This window comes from Camelus dromedarius, chromosome 2 (assembly GCF_036321535.1).
Source record: "Camelus dromedarius isolate mCamDro1 chromosome 2, mCamDro1.pat, whole genome shotgun sequence".
Classification (NCBI taxonomy): domain Eukaryota; kingdom Metazoa; phylum Chordata; class Mammalia; order Artiodactyla; family Camelidae; genus Camelus; species Camelus dromedarius.
Genome location: NC_087437.1, coordinates 16697049 through 16712548, shown reverse-complemented (window position 1 = coordinate 16712548; position 15500 = coordinate 16697049). Strand labels below are relative to the sequence as shown.

General features: G+C 40.7%; 1 protein-coding gene across 3 annotated transcripts in view; it reads right to left on the bottom strand.

Annotated features, from left to right (window-relative positions):
* PPP2R3A (protein phosphatase 2 regulatory subunit B''alpha) overlaps window positions 1-14163 on the bottom strand; it is a 148831-nt gene extending 134668 nt beyond the window's left edge. For all 3 annotated transcript variants that reach the window (XM_031439968.2, XM_064491403.1, XM_031440124.2), the window contains exon 1: window positions 14022-14163. The gene's annotated coding sequence lies outside the window, so the exon portion shown is untranslated. The remainder of the gene's footprint in view (window positions 1-14021) is intronic.
* Window positions 14164-15500: the final 1337 nt, after the last annotated feature.

Below are 15500 nucleotides of genomic sequence, written 5' to 3'. Positions count from 1 at the left end.
TTTTTAGAAATTTAAACACCTAACAGAGTATGATCAATTATAGTAAATAAACATCCAGCTGTCTGTAACACCAGTGGCATAGTAAGTTGAAAATGAATTCTTTTTCAGAGCAAAAATCTCTTCCTTATTTAATACCAATGGAGTCTTTCAAATGACAATCCATTTTAGAAATGAAAGCATCTTAATTTGATTAGACACCTCCTAAGCTTCATGATATTCAATACAGTATCTTTATCTTGCTATTTGTATTTGGTGAACCAATCTGAAATTATTTTCTAGAGTGGCTTTAAGAAGAGGAAATAGCAAATGCCACTTACATGCATGTATGAATACTTCTGTGACTTTAAACATAAGGCATGCCTGGCTAATTTTTTTTTAATTTAAAATAATTTTAAAACTCTTTTTATTTTGAAATAATGACAGATTTTCAGAAGAACCGCAAAGAGAGTACAGAGAATTCCCTTATACCCATCATCCAACTTCCTTTAATCATGTAGTTTTTAAAGTATTAGAAACATCTTGATGTTTCATAAAAATTTTGACAGATGAATGCAACTTAACATATTTCATAAGAGGCATCTTGAAATACTTTTGCAGAATTATCATTTTCATGCTTCACATTAATTTATGATATTCTGACATGTGTTTTACACATGTTCCATCTTTAACCAACAGTCCATTATGGGTACAAACTAAATTATACTTACGACTAAGAACAACTCTTAAAAACAGTATAATGGTCCTTAAACTCTTCCAAAAAAACAGAAGAGGAGGGAGTATTTCCTAACTCATTTTATTTCTTAATTTATTTTTATTTTTATTTTTTGCAGGGGGGAGGTAATTAGATTGATTTATTTATTTGATTTTTCAGGGCTTGAACCCAGGACCTCAGGCATGCTAGGCATGTGCTCTACCACCTGAGCTATACCCTCCCCCCTTCCAAACTCATTTTATGTGGCCAGTATTACCTTTAATTAAACCAGACAAGGACACTACAGGAAAAGAAAATCACAGGCCAATATCCTCGATGAACAAAGATGAGATAAAAATTCTCAGCAAAACAGTAGCAAACTGAAATCAACAATATAGTAAAAGAATCACACACTTTGGTCAAGTGGAATCTGTTCCAGGGATGCAAGGATAGTTCCACATCCACCAATCAATGTGATATATACATCACATTAACAAAATGAAGGATAAAAAGTGATCATCTCAATAAATGCAGAAAACACATCTGCAATCCATTCATGAGAAAAATTCTCAAATAGGGAAAGAGAGAATGTATCTCAACATAAAAAAGGCCATATATGACAAGCCCATAGCTAACATGAGACTCAACAGTGAAAAGTTTAAAGCTTTTCTTCTAAGACTGAGAACAAGGATGCCCACTCTTACCATTTTTATTCAACATAGTATTTGAAGTCCTAGCCACAGCAATTAGGCAAGAAAAAGAAATAAAGCATCAAACTCAGAAAGAAAGAAATAAAACTATCTCTATTTACAGATGATATAGTATTATATACAGAAAACCCTAAAGACTCCATCAAAAAACTGTTAGAACTATTAAACAAATTCAGTAAAGTTGCAGGACACAAAATCAATACAAAAATCAGTTTCACTTCTACACATTAATAATAAACTATCAGAAAGAGAAATTTAGAAAATAATCCCATTTATAACTGAATTAAAAAGGATAAAAGACCTAGTAATAAATTTTACCAAAGAGGTTAAAGATGAGTACACTGAAGTACTAAAAGACACTGATGAAGGAAACTGAAGACACAAAAAATGGAAAGATATTCCATGTTTGTGAGTTGGGAAAATTAATAGTAATTTAATAAAAAACTAAAAAAATATTAATTATCCAAAGCAATCTACAGTTTCATTGCAAATCCTATCAAAATTCCAATGGCATTTCTCACAGAAATAAAACAAACAATCCTAAAATTTGTATGGAACCCAAACAAAAGACCCCAAATAGCCAAAGCAATCTTGAGAAAGAAGAACAAAACTGGAGGCATCATACTACCTGATTTTAAAATATATTATAAAGCTATAATAATCAAAATAGTGTGGTATTGGAGTAAAAATGGACACAGATCAATGGAACAGAATTCAAAAATAAACCCACACATATGCGGCTAGTTAATTTATGACAAAACAGCCAAGAATATGCAATGGGGAAAACAGTCTATTCAATACACGATGCTGGAAAAATTGGACAGCCATATGGAAAACAGTGAAACTGAACCCCTATTTACACTATACACAAAAATTAACTCAAAATGGATTCAAGACTTGAATATAAGACCTAAAATCATAAAATTCCTAGAAGAAAACATAGGCAATAAGCTCTGTGGTATTGGTCTTGGCAAATTATTATTATTATTCAAATGAATAGCCAGCTGAATAAGATTCTTCCCTTACACTATTCACAAAAATAAATTCCAGGTGAATTAAAGACTTAAAATTTTATGTTAAAGTATAAGAAAACGTAACATTCCATGTTTATATCTTCAGGGCACGAAAGACATCCATTAAAAAGTTAGTAAAGGAAAAAAAAAGTCAGTAAAGTCAAAAGCCATAAAGGCAAAGGCAGGTAAATCTGACATCAAAATTATAAACTGCTACTAACAAAGAAAGAGGACTGTAACAGATTGGAGAAAAATGCACCATTTTCATAAATAAAGAATGAGTATCTAGAACTCAAAGAACTTCTATAAATAAATAAGAAGTATCTGCTATGCTGCATTTAACAGAAAAAAAAATAACAAAAATAAGAGTGCTTAAAGAAAACAGATGTTAAATTTCTCTCTTACACAAAAGAAGTTGAAAGCTGGTGCAGCAGCTCCATGAAATGCTCCAACCCAGACTTTCTGGCTCATTAAGCTACCACCATGGTCCTCATGGTCTAGGATGGCTGTTAGAGCTCCAGTCATTACACCTCTGTTCTAATATATAGGATGGGTGAAGGGATGAGGGATTGCTTTCTCCCTTGAAGGAGACTTCAGAAACTCACACCAAACCCTTCTGCTTATGTATCATTGCTAAAACTTACATGGTTATACTTAGTTCCAAGGAAGCCAAGGAATATAGTCTTCTAGATGGGCAGCAATGGACCTGGCTAAAAGCTGGGGTTCCTATCACTAAAGATGAAAGAAGAATGGATCATGGGAGGTAACTAGCATCTTTGCTATGCAATCCAAATAGAGAAAGAAAGAAAGAAAGAAAGAAAGAAAGAAAGAAAGAAAGACAGACAGACAGACAGACAAATGGTGAAAAACTTGAGAAAAGATACTTAACCACAGAGAGATAAAAATTAAAACAAGGAGAGAGGAGTTTAAAAAATTTTTGAGAGATGTAGAAATTTGCAAACTCGTGAAGGCATGAGGATTTTTAGCCTTTGTTAATTCTTCTTTAACCAAGAGAATATATTCTATATTCCTAGTGCAACTAAAAGTAATAAAAGTATTTTATTTATTAAAAAACTTAAACACATTACTGCTTTTAATTGTAGTACATATTATATAGTTACATAATATTAATATAGACACCTTGAGGACCAATTTGGCATTATCTATTAAAATTTTGATTCTCTGATTATATGACCCAGTAATTCTATACAATATAAACATTCACATATTTGCATAAGTACAAGGACGTTCATTGCAGTAATGTTTAAAAGAGAGAAAATTGGAAACGACCCAAGTGTTCATCATTAGGGAAATAGCCCTACTTAATTTTCTTCAGAGCACTATTACCACAACCTGAAATTGCATCATTTATTTATCTAATTTTTTGTCATCTAGGAAATTAGCTTATCCAGGAAAAGAGCAGAGGCAAGGAGAATATATTCATACAATACTTGTTTGGTCAAAAATTCATTAGAAATAATGCATTGTCTTTTAAAATAATAAACCAAAATCATTCCAGCCTTTAATAACATGATCCCACCAGAGGGCCCTCATGAAGGCCTGGAGGTTTGCAGACAGGCTGAGAAACAATGACCTAGATGAAGCCTTTGAACTTGCTATTCAGAGAGTCTGTCATTGGATGTGATCTGTTACCCTTCTCTTTAGGGTCTGAGGCATTTCAGAGTAAAATCAACAAACTCTCTCCATTATGTGGAACTCTTAACTGCCTTTAATACCTGAATTCCAGTACTGCTGCTAGCACTGAGTGAATCTCCACTCACTAGGCAGGGCCTGCCATGGGAGAGAGGTCCCAACCAGACTGCCAGGAGAATGCCAAGATTGCTAAGACATACTATGCTGAGAAGACAAAATGCTGACACCTGAGCCACAGTGCTTGAGAGGGGCTTGACACTGGTAGAAGTGCTGTGCTCATCAATACTCACAAGGAGGATTCCAGGGCTCCATCCCCAAGGCTGTGAAATAGGGAATGTGCCCGTGATCACAAAACGGAAGGGCTAAGTGTGCCTTTGCTACGACTTGTAAGTCCTTAGTGACATACCGATTCACAGCCACTAATCTTTGCTTTTTATTTCAAACCTCACAAACAAGCAGTTTTCAAGCTGCTTTTTTTTCCCTTTTTCTTTTCTCTTTTTTAAACTGGAGGGACTTGGTTCAAACTGAAGCTTAAAGATGAATAAACAAATTGGGGGAGAGAAATAGCCTCAGTGCTCAGTTTTGGTGGGTGGGAGGAACACCCAGACTGCTGAGAACTCTGGGAAGAAGAGCTTGAAAGGGAATGGAGTGCTGGGGAAGATGAACTTTAGCAAAGACCTGAGGGAGGGAGCTTTGTAATTATTAGGGGAAAGTGAAGGTCCTGGGGCAGGAATGCAGCTGCTTTGTTGAAGGAAGAACAAGGCACCACCTGTGACTGGGACAAAGTAAGCACAGGGGAAGGGAGTAGGAGATGGGGTCAGAGAGGAAAGGCGGGTTTAGATTATGTAGGCCCTTGTAGGTCAGGGTTAAAGTCTCTGAGCTGAGAACTTTTACAGGGTCCCTCTAGCTGCTGTGTTGAGAACAGATTCTAGGAGAACAAGGACAGATGCAGGGAAACAGCCTATGGTAATAATCCAGGTGAGATATAATGGTCGTTCAGACAAGGTGGAAGCAGTAGGGATGTGGGATGTGACCAATTCTAGATATGTTCTGAAGGTAAATCCAACAGGGTTTGCTGATAGACTGAACATAGGATGAAGCAAAAGAAGACAGTCAAAGACGACACCAAGGTTTTTGGCCTGGGCTAGCGGAAGAATGGAGCTGCTATTTATGGAGATGCGGCAGGCTGTGGGAAGAGCAAGTTTTGCAGGGGAAGATCAGGAGTTCAGTTTTGATATGTCTGTTAGTTATCCAAATGGAGAGCCCAAGTAGGTACTTTGATACCAGAGTGTGAGATTCAGAGGACAGGTCTCTAACTTGGAGAAAAAATTTGGTAGTCTTTGGTGGTAGAGTTGGTATACAGATAGTATTTAAGGTCATAAGACTGGGTGAAATGCCAAGGAAATAGGGTTGATAAGGAAGAACAGAGGTTTGAGGAGTAAACAGTGCTCTAACTTTCAGAGGTCAGGAAGATGATGAGGAACAAGCAAAAAGACTGAGAAAGAACCACTAATGAGGTAGGAGGAAATCCAGAGAATGTAGTGTTCTGGAAGCCAAGCGAAGAAAGCATTTCAAAGAAAGAGGAATAATCAACTGTGCAAAATGCTGTTGAAAGGTCAAGTAAGAAAAATACTGAAACTTACTCACTGTAGTTAGCAATGTGGAGGGTAAAGGCCTGATTAGCATGGACTCAAGAGACACCGGTGGAAACGAGCTGAAACTCAGTGCATTAGACAACAGAGAGGAACAGATCTGGAGGGGGATACAGGGTCAAGAGAGGCGCTGGTCTTATATTATGAGGCACTGTGTCTCTAGTATCTAGTACTGTGCGTGGCACATAGTGGTAACTCAATAAATATTTGTTGATTGAACTAAATGAGATCACTAGCTGTTCAATTAGTAAACAGTCTTAACTCTAGAAGTTTAAAAGCTGATACAGTAAACAGTAAAATGTGAGAATTCTTGGTCCATTAAAGAGAAACGCCTTTATTCTTCTCTTCATGTCTGAAAACTCTAGTTTGGAAAACTATGCCTTACATACTTATAGTAGCTAGCCTTAAATTTGAGAGGAATAGCTACAGAATTTGACAAATACACGATCTACAAGAAAATACACTTTTAATTCTGGACGGGTACAATCTCTCCAAAAACCTAATGCACCTTGGGGGCGTGTAACTGTACCCAGGGTACAACATGGATCCCAGCCCTCTAGCTATGTCATGACTCACTGTGCACCAGATGGAAGACTTCCAGTGGTTGCTGAAGGATCTGACAGGGGTCTAGTATCCAGAATATATAAAGAACTCTTAACTGCTCAACAACAAAAAGACAAACAGTCCAATTAGAAAATGGGTAAAGAACTTGAATAGGTATCTGTCAAGGAAGATATACAAATGGCCAAGAAGCACATAAAAAATGCACAGTATCATTAGTCATTAGGAAAGTGCAAATCAAAATCATGATGAGGCATCACTTAATATTCTCTCGGATGGCAATAACCCAAAACCAGAAAATAACAAGTGTTGACAAGGACATGAAGAAACCAGAACTTCTGAACACTGATAGTGAAAATGTAAAATGGTACAGTTGCTGTGGAAAACAGTTTGGTGGTTCCTCAAAAAGTTAAATAGAATTAACATATGACCCAGCAATTCCACTCTTCGATAGACACACAAAAGAACTGAAACAGACATTCAAGCTAAAACTCGTACACAAATGCTCTTGGCAGCACTATTTACAATAGCCAAAAAGTTTAAACAACCAAAATGTCTACCAATTGATAAACCGATAACAAAATGTGGTATATCCATTTAACGGAATTATTATTCAATCAAAGAAATGAATATTATTTGAAGGAATACATGCTACAATACAAATGAACCTTGTAAATATTAGGCTAAATGAAAGAAGCCAGACATAAAAAGTCACATACTGTGTAACTCCATTTATATGTGCTCTGAAATAGACAATTCTGTAGAGAAAGAGAGCAAATTGGTGTTTTCCAGGAAATAAGGGGAGAGAGGAATGGGGAGTGACTGCTTAATGGGTTCAGGGTTTCCTTTTGGGGTGATAAAAATGTTCTGTAATTAAATAATGGTGATGGTTGCACAACACTGTAAATGTACTGAGACTCACTGAATTGTACACTTTAAAATGGTTAATTTTATGTTATGTAAATTTTAACTCAATAAAAAAAATAAATCACACAGCTCACACTTGACAGATTCAAGGCCATGTACCCAAGAACTGACTCTAAGTCCTCTTGCCATGCAACCATTCTGTCTCCTCTACAAACCAAAGGAGCTCTGGACTACCTTGGCAGTGAACTTTTCCCTCCATATACCACCATCCAGGCACAGTACCTAACTATATTTGTGATAATAGAATTCCTACAATTGCCCAAGCACATACAAAGTTTCCAAGCAAAATATTTTCTTCTCACAGACTCCCAGTACAAACCTTCTTAGACCGAGGTCTGCTATTCATGTCACAAAGTCATCCTTTATCCAGAAGTGAACCATTATCCACCGAATGGATGGACCAATGACAGCTATGAAGTCCAATACCTCACAAGATGAAACTCTTGTCTGCAAAAAGACTATAGCAACAGGGCTTATGTCTTCATCTAATAAATACCATTCTTCATCAATAATCCTTGGCATTTTCCAATCCCTATGGTTTCTGTTCTGCAGGCAGATCACAACTCTTAGAAACATAAAGTGCGAAACTGACCTTAAACCCTCCTGTGCCAGATTAAGGTTGCCAATGAGGCAGAGGTGGATAAAAGAGACTGGTAGTGAACATCTGCATGAAAACCCACTCTAAAGAGTCACCTTAAACCAAAGTCTTCAAGATAACAGCATTCATACAACCTTTTGGAAACCAAAGTTTTTTTGACGTTCTTTTCTCTCTGAGCTCAATGAGGGCCTACTTCGCCAACTTGTATCCATACTCTTTAATGACCAACAATGATGAAGATTTCAAAGTATGAGGAATTTTACATGCATGCAACTGGAAAATCAAGCTGCAGTATGAAGTTAATTGGAAAAAATACTGCTGCAAAAACTATTCCTAGGAATCTGACAGCTAGATACGTATTCTCTGACACAGCCAAGTATTCCATTTTCAACATACCAACAATCTGGTCTTTGTTCATCAGTTCAATGGGAGGATGTCAGGATCACTGAAGCCCTGCTGGCCTTTAGGAGCTCTATGGCTTTCCAGATAAGAAAGAGACTAAGGGCCTAATCACCAACATCTGAGTCTCAAGGGTCCTGGCAAAATATCTTCTCAGTGGAAAGCACAAAGTCTCCAAAACAAATACAAGCAAGACCCTTCTGAAATGGGGTAGAGTAGGTCATCGGCATCACCGAGATACTTCCCTGAAAAGTGAGAAGAAGCATATGGGTAACCAACAGACTGAGCACTTACCACAGAGGCATATAAGACACCTGCCCCTCTCTCATCACTCCCCTTTTGGGTAAACGTCTCCAAAGATTTTTCCAACATTCACCATTTCCATCTCCTTACTTTCTACCTCTTCAACCTAGTTTCTGCCTCTATCAATTTAAAGCAGTTCTTGCTGAGGTCAAAGACTCCATCTTGCTAAATTCAACACATCATTTTCAGTCTACACCTTTACTTGATGACTCCTCTTTTTAAAAATACTCTCTTCTCTTACCTTTTATGACACATCTTAAACTGGAATTAAATTCTAAAGTAAGTTTCTAAGATAAAAATCAAATATAGTTTAAATTACTCTTGAAAATGCTTTAAATGGCCTATTCATTAAAGCATACCCATTTTTTTGTGTACATAACTCTATGTAGTAGTGAACAGCATACATTATATATATATACACACATATACATATATACATACACACACACACATGCAAAATAAACAGTAAGTATACCTTCAGAATAGAAGAGTTCCTCTCATCTAATTAAAAACACCTTCAAGCATATTGGGTTAAAAGTTTGCATACCTCAACTGCCAGCAAGGTGCCATTCCACTGTACCTCTCTGACCATGTCTCATTGCTTTCCTGGGGCTACCCTCCTTCACCCAGCTTTGAAATGCTGGGCCTAAGCCCTCTTCTCTTCTTTGGCTTTATCAATGGTTCTCAACTTCCATTACTCAGTGGAATCACCTGAGAATCTTTTAAAAATCCCAAACTGCAATTTAGACCACATAAGCAGAAATAGAAATTTCTGAGATAGGCCCCAGCATCAGTAATTTTTAACCATTCAATGTTTCACTATTTCATACTTTCCTCCTAAAACTGGGATCACACACTCAAATGCCTACAGGGTCAGAGAAGTAAATAAACAAAGCAGGCCAGGAATAAGTTGTAGGAGTGTCAGGCTCTCTGGTGAACTAGAAAGCAGCTTGGATCAGCTGTGACTTAGCTCCAATCACTTGCTGCCACATGGAAACCCAGCTCGGTAGTGCTACATCTTCTCACTTTTAAAGAAAAGCCCCAAATCTGGATTCTCGTGGGAAATTTTCAGATTTTAAATTATTGGCAACTAACTCAAAATTAAGCAACAACAAAAACTATTGTATGTGAAAAACAAAACACATCTGTAAACCAGATTCAGCTACGGGCTCTGGGTGTGCAACCTCTGCTCTCAGTAACACCATCTATGCCCTGCAACTTACACCTAAATATCTGTATCCCCCGTTCAGCCCACTCCTCTGGGCTCTGGATTTGAATTATCAAATGCTTATGTGACATCTCCAATTCTCATCAGCCCCAAAGTGAACTGCAATTTAAATTACCTCAAAACTATTTATCCTTTCAGTGTTTTCTAGCTCAGGGAACAACTCCACCATTCACCTGGCTGGGAAAGTGAGAACCTTGGGCTTCATCCTATGCACCTGTTTCTCCCTCTCACTGCTTGTACCATATCAATTATCAAATTCTGTCAATTATGCCTCCTAAATATCTCCCCTGCACCCATCTACTTCTGTCCATCTCCTCTGCTACCACCTTGGTCCCAGCTGCCATCTTTCCTCTACCATCCCACAATGTGGTTTGCTCTCTGTAGCCATGGATGTGAACCCACAGATATGGAGGACTGACTGTACTACTTCATTTTAAATAGGACTTGAGGACCTGTGGATTCCGATACCCACGGGGTCCTGGAACTAATCCCCAGGGGATACTGAGGGCCGACCATATTTGCCAGCTCAGGCTGCCATAATAAAATAACTTAGATGGGGTGGCTTAAACAACAGAAATTTATTTTCTTATGGTTTTGGAGGGTAGACGTTCCAGATCAAGGTCTGGCATGGTTGGTTTCTGGTAAGGACTCTCGTGTTGGTTTGCAGATTGCTACCTTCTTAATGCGTGCTCACATAGCAATTCTTCCCTCTTTTTCCTATAAGGCCGCCAGATTAGGGCACCACCTTTATGATCTCATTTAGCCTAATTACCTCCTAAAAACTCTATCACCAAATATAGTCACAGTAGGGTTTAGGGCTTCAAAAAGCAATTTTAGGGGGACACAATTCACTCAACAGCACACTGTAACCTATAACACTCCATAGCACACGGTAACGTCAGTTGTCTCCAACATTCACTCTTCTTCCCTTCCAAGCCATGCTCTCCAATGTGACCAGAGTAGTCTTCTACAACCACAAATAAAAATAATCTTTTACAAAAACACTTACAAATATGTGCACACATATTTGATCCAACAATTCCACTTTTAGGAATTTATCCCATATATATATATTCACACACATGTGAACTAGCATATGCATAGTGCTATTATAGTAAATTGTTGGAAACAATTGAAATGTCCCTCTATTATAATCTGTGGTGTACCTACACAATGGAATACTATAGAGTCATTCAAAAGAATAAGGAAACTATATATTGGAATGGAGACTTTCAGGACACTTAAGACAACAAAACAAGGAACAGAACAGTGTGTACAGTATGCTACCATTTGTGTAAACAACAGAAGAAAAGAATATGCATTTGCTTGAATGCCCACAGGAAATGTCCAGAAAGATACACAAAGCCAGTAACAGTGGTTCCTCCTTGGAAGCTATGGGGAAGACGGCAGCTAGGGGAAGAAGCAGAACCCACTGCAGACATTCTTGATCTAATGGGCCTGGAGCATGGCCCAGGCACTAGTATTGTTCGAAGTTCCTCCTGTGATTTTAGTAAGCAGGCTGGACTGAGAACTGCTGCTTATCTCCTTTCCCAGGTTCATTTTGTATCATCCAGCCCCTATCATTCTCCATCCTCCAGCCACACTGGCCTCTGAGTTTGCAGAAAAGGTACTGTTCCTTCTGCCTGGAATATTGTCCCCCTAAGCTTGCCTTGTAACTTCTATTTATTCTTCAGAGTCCACCTCACCTTAAAGGTTATTTCCCAAGGAAGCTTTCCAAACTAGGTCAGGACCCTTGTTTTATGTACTCAGAATGCTCTGTACTTCTTCCAGAATCTATCACAATTATAATGAGTAACTGTATAATTATACATATATGTCTGTAATTCTCTTTAGACTGTAAGGTCCAGGGGTGCAGAGACCTCATCTGTGGTTTTTACTGCTGTATTCCCAGACCTGAGTGAACGTCTGGCTGGCAAAGAAGGCCCTCCCTCAGATATTTGTAAAATGAGTGAATAATTGCTCCTGCCCTCAAACCTAGTCGGGTAGAGAAAATCGACATAGAAGCAAATGAGGATAATGCAGTGTCACTAGAATTAAGACAGTAGTTTATCTAGAACAGTGGTTCTCAACGAGGGGTGATTTTGGCCTTGATACCTGGCAAGGTCTGGAGGCATTTTTGATTGTCACAAGTGTGGGTTCTCTGACTGTTTGACTGTCACAACTGTGTGTGTGTGGGGGGGCTACTGGTAACTATTAACTAGACACCTGGAATGCTCCTACACATCCTATAATGCACACAACAGCCTTCCACAACAAAGAATGATCTGGTCCAAAATGTCAACAGTACCTATAATTTAGAGGATGGTCATATCTAAAAGAGTGATCAATTCTACTCCAGGAGGTGGATTTTTTGAGGTGGGGGGAGTGGGGTGGGGGATGGGGAAGATGTCAAGAAAAGCCTCAGAGAGGAAATAAAGCTTTAAGCTGTGTGTTGAAGAGTGGCAGGGACCATATCAGTGTAGACTATGTTTTCCAGAGGTAATGAGGCCTCTGAAGAGTTTAAAAGCCAAATTGTGGTTTGAACAGCTTCCCGCCTCAAGTATCTCATACTCCTATATTACTCACCTCCTTATTCTCTTCTTGCTGAAACAAAACTTTCATTCTCTTAGGGCAGTGGTTTCAGCTAACCACTAAGGCCAAATTAATTCAGACTAAGATAAAGTCAGATAGCCCTTTCACTCTCTAGAATGTTAGCTACATTTAAAAATATACAAATACTCATGAATACAAATAAATCTTTAACTGCTAATGTTCAGATTATTAGTAGCTAAAGCTATTTTTTGAACTCAGCAGTCAAGTTGGTCCTGGCAAAAACTTCTCCAAAGCTTTCTATTTTTTTTTTTTAACTTTTGTCTTCCCTGTCCTTAATTTCTGAACTCCCAGATTTAGAAAAGATCCACAATTTTTCCACAAGTATCTCATCCTGTAAGTTTTTCTGCCAGAGAAGATAGGAGAGACATTTGGATGCAATCAACGTGAATAAATTGTATGTATAAATTAGGAGTGGTCTATAGAGTCTTTAAAGGCTTCACTAAAAGTCATGTCTACTCCTGGAAGAAACGAACTTGAGATAATTTTAAATGGTATTACCAAGAAAGCAAGCCATGTTTTACTATAACACAAGCCTGCTACCTACTAAGCTGGAAGCACACGCTCTGCTCTAGTATGGCAATTCTTAGGGTCTCAGACAGTGCTCTCTTTACAAGAAACTGAGGCCTGAGACTAATGAAGAACAAAGAAAAATGCCTGGTACGGAACGTTTGGGCGATGTTTCGTACATAAATGATTTAAGGAGGAACACTTCCTCAGATTTTGGAAGGCACTACAAATCATTTTTTGCTTACGTGTTAAGAATTTTTATTTCGTGTTTTCAGACCATTTTCTAATAAGAAAATACCTTACAATTTACAAAGAGCAATTTATCCTCCCTTACATTTGCTGACCACTAAAACTGGATACAATTTCCTCAAGCTTTACCAGAGTCAGAGGATTGGGAATAACGTGAGCACAGCAGAGTTCAGCTGCAACATCAACTCCAAGACCGGCCAGCTGGTTTCCATCGAGAGGTCCCCCAGGAGAAAGACCCTGGGAGGCGGCGGCCGGGGTTGGCGCGAGAGTGAGACCAGCCGGGGCGGCCCAAGGGCAGAGCCGGGGTCTGCCCGGCCTCCGTTTACCTTTTTTTCAGGTATTCCCGCTCCCAGCCCGGCCCGGGATCCCGCCCGAGGCCCCGAGCTGGTGACACATCCTTCTTTGGCCAAGTCGGGCCGAGGTTGGGCAGGGGGCGGGGAAGGAAAATAAAGCCTCAGCGCCTAACGACGTGACTCTCAGTTCTTCCAAAACGTTGGCATTTGTTTCTCTGCCAAGCTTTCCTGTTAACAAGTTCCCGAGGGCTGTACGGGCGAACTGGCCCCGGAGCCCCGAAAGTGGGAGGGACCAGGCCGTCCCCCGCCTTCCCTCCTCCGTGGGCGCCTCCGGGGCAGGCCATTTCCACACCGCCTGGGCTGCCAAGGCCCGGGACCGAACTGGGCGTGCAGAGCCGCCCGCACCACCTTCGAACCCCGACTTTCACGGTTCTCCCAGCCGGGACAGCGCCGCGCGGCCCCGCCGGCCCCTCCAGAGCCCTCCGGCCAGGCCGGTCTCCGCCCCCAGGCCCCGGCCCCGCCCGCCCGGGCCTCCGCGCGCCGCCCCCCGGCCTTGCCACAACCCGCGGGTCGGACCGGGGGTGCGAGGGTTCCAGGCCGCGCGGCGGGCAGCTCCACGCCTACCTCAGCGCCCTCGGCTCCTCCTCCGGCTGCTGCCTCCGCTCGCGGACAGCGTTGGGCACCAGGGCTCCCGGCGGCGCGGGCTGTGCGGCTACGAGCGCTGGGCGTGAGGAGCTGAGGCCCGAGCGTGCCCCGCCCAGCCGCACGTCCACCCCCTCCCACTCCTCAGCCCCACCCTCAGTTGCCGCTCGGCGCCCCGCCCCCGCCAGGTCCCGCCCCGCCCCCGCCAGGTCCCGCCCCGCCCAACAGGCCCCGCCCCTTCCGCGGGCCCCGCCTGCAAGGTCCCGCCCACTCGCCTGCCGCAGCTGAAGTGGGGCCGTCAGGGGCGCTGCGAGATCCGCCGTGGCCGCTGCGGATGCAGTTCCGTGGATTGCGGCTCTGTGGGGACGCGCGATTCGTGGTGTTTAGTACTATTTGGCGAATGCGAGTTTTTCTCTCGGATTTATTACTGTGATTGTTTATTATTATTGTTATCGCTCTTGTTGTTATCGTCAGTAGTTGTTTTGCCATCCTGGAGCACACTGGTTGGTTCCATTGAGGACGGAGGCTGCGGACAGGTAGCCCTCACCGCTGACCAGAGACACCTCTTCACTCCGATCCTACCAGTGGCCCGCACCTGCGCCACATGTCATTATGAAGTAGTGAGCAAGTTGTATGAATTTTGAAAGAAGAGGTATTTGTTAACTTGTTAAATATAACACAAATATTGCCGTATAAATACATAAAGCCGTATAAAACCAATGTACACCTTATGAATGATTCTGAGACATACATCCTTATAACCACTCCTGAAATTTAACACCATGTAAAATGGGCTGGGTTAAAACATAAACCACCTCAATAGCTGGGAGGACTCAGCTTGAGAAGGGCCTCCCCAAATTGCCTGCCTTCCTTGTAATTGACACAGGAACTCCTCCGCCTCCTGCCCGTAATCATGTGCTCTGTAAGAGTAGATTTAAAAAATCTGAAATTGTAAAATTCTTTTTTTGTTTCTTTTGTTTTCATATTCTTTTTTATTATAGGTTACTATAAGATATTGAATATTGAAATTAAAACGTCCTTAATTAAAAAGACAAATAAATAAATATACATAAGCATATACGTAACTTAATAAATAAATCAACCAAGAGATTGAACAGCATGAGTAAGGAGCACCTAGTGGTAGGGGGTAGGAGGTATGTGAGGACTTAAAAATAGCCAATGACTAGGTGGTCTGCAAGGACAGGTCCTGGGCACCTGGCTATCCTCACCCTGTCACTAGCACCCAGCACAACACCAGGCATATAATAGGTACTCTGTGTGTATTTAGAGTTCAAGGAAAGGAAAAAAATACACAGTTGCCCCTTGAACAAGATTGTAGGGGAGGGGTGGAGTTAGGGACACGAACCACCCATCCACCTCCTGCTCAATAGAAAATGCTCTGTACCGTTATCTCTGCCTAAAAAACAAAGGCATGGATAAATGACTCACCCAAGGGCAGGA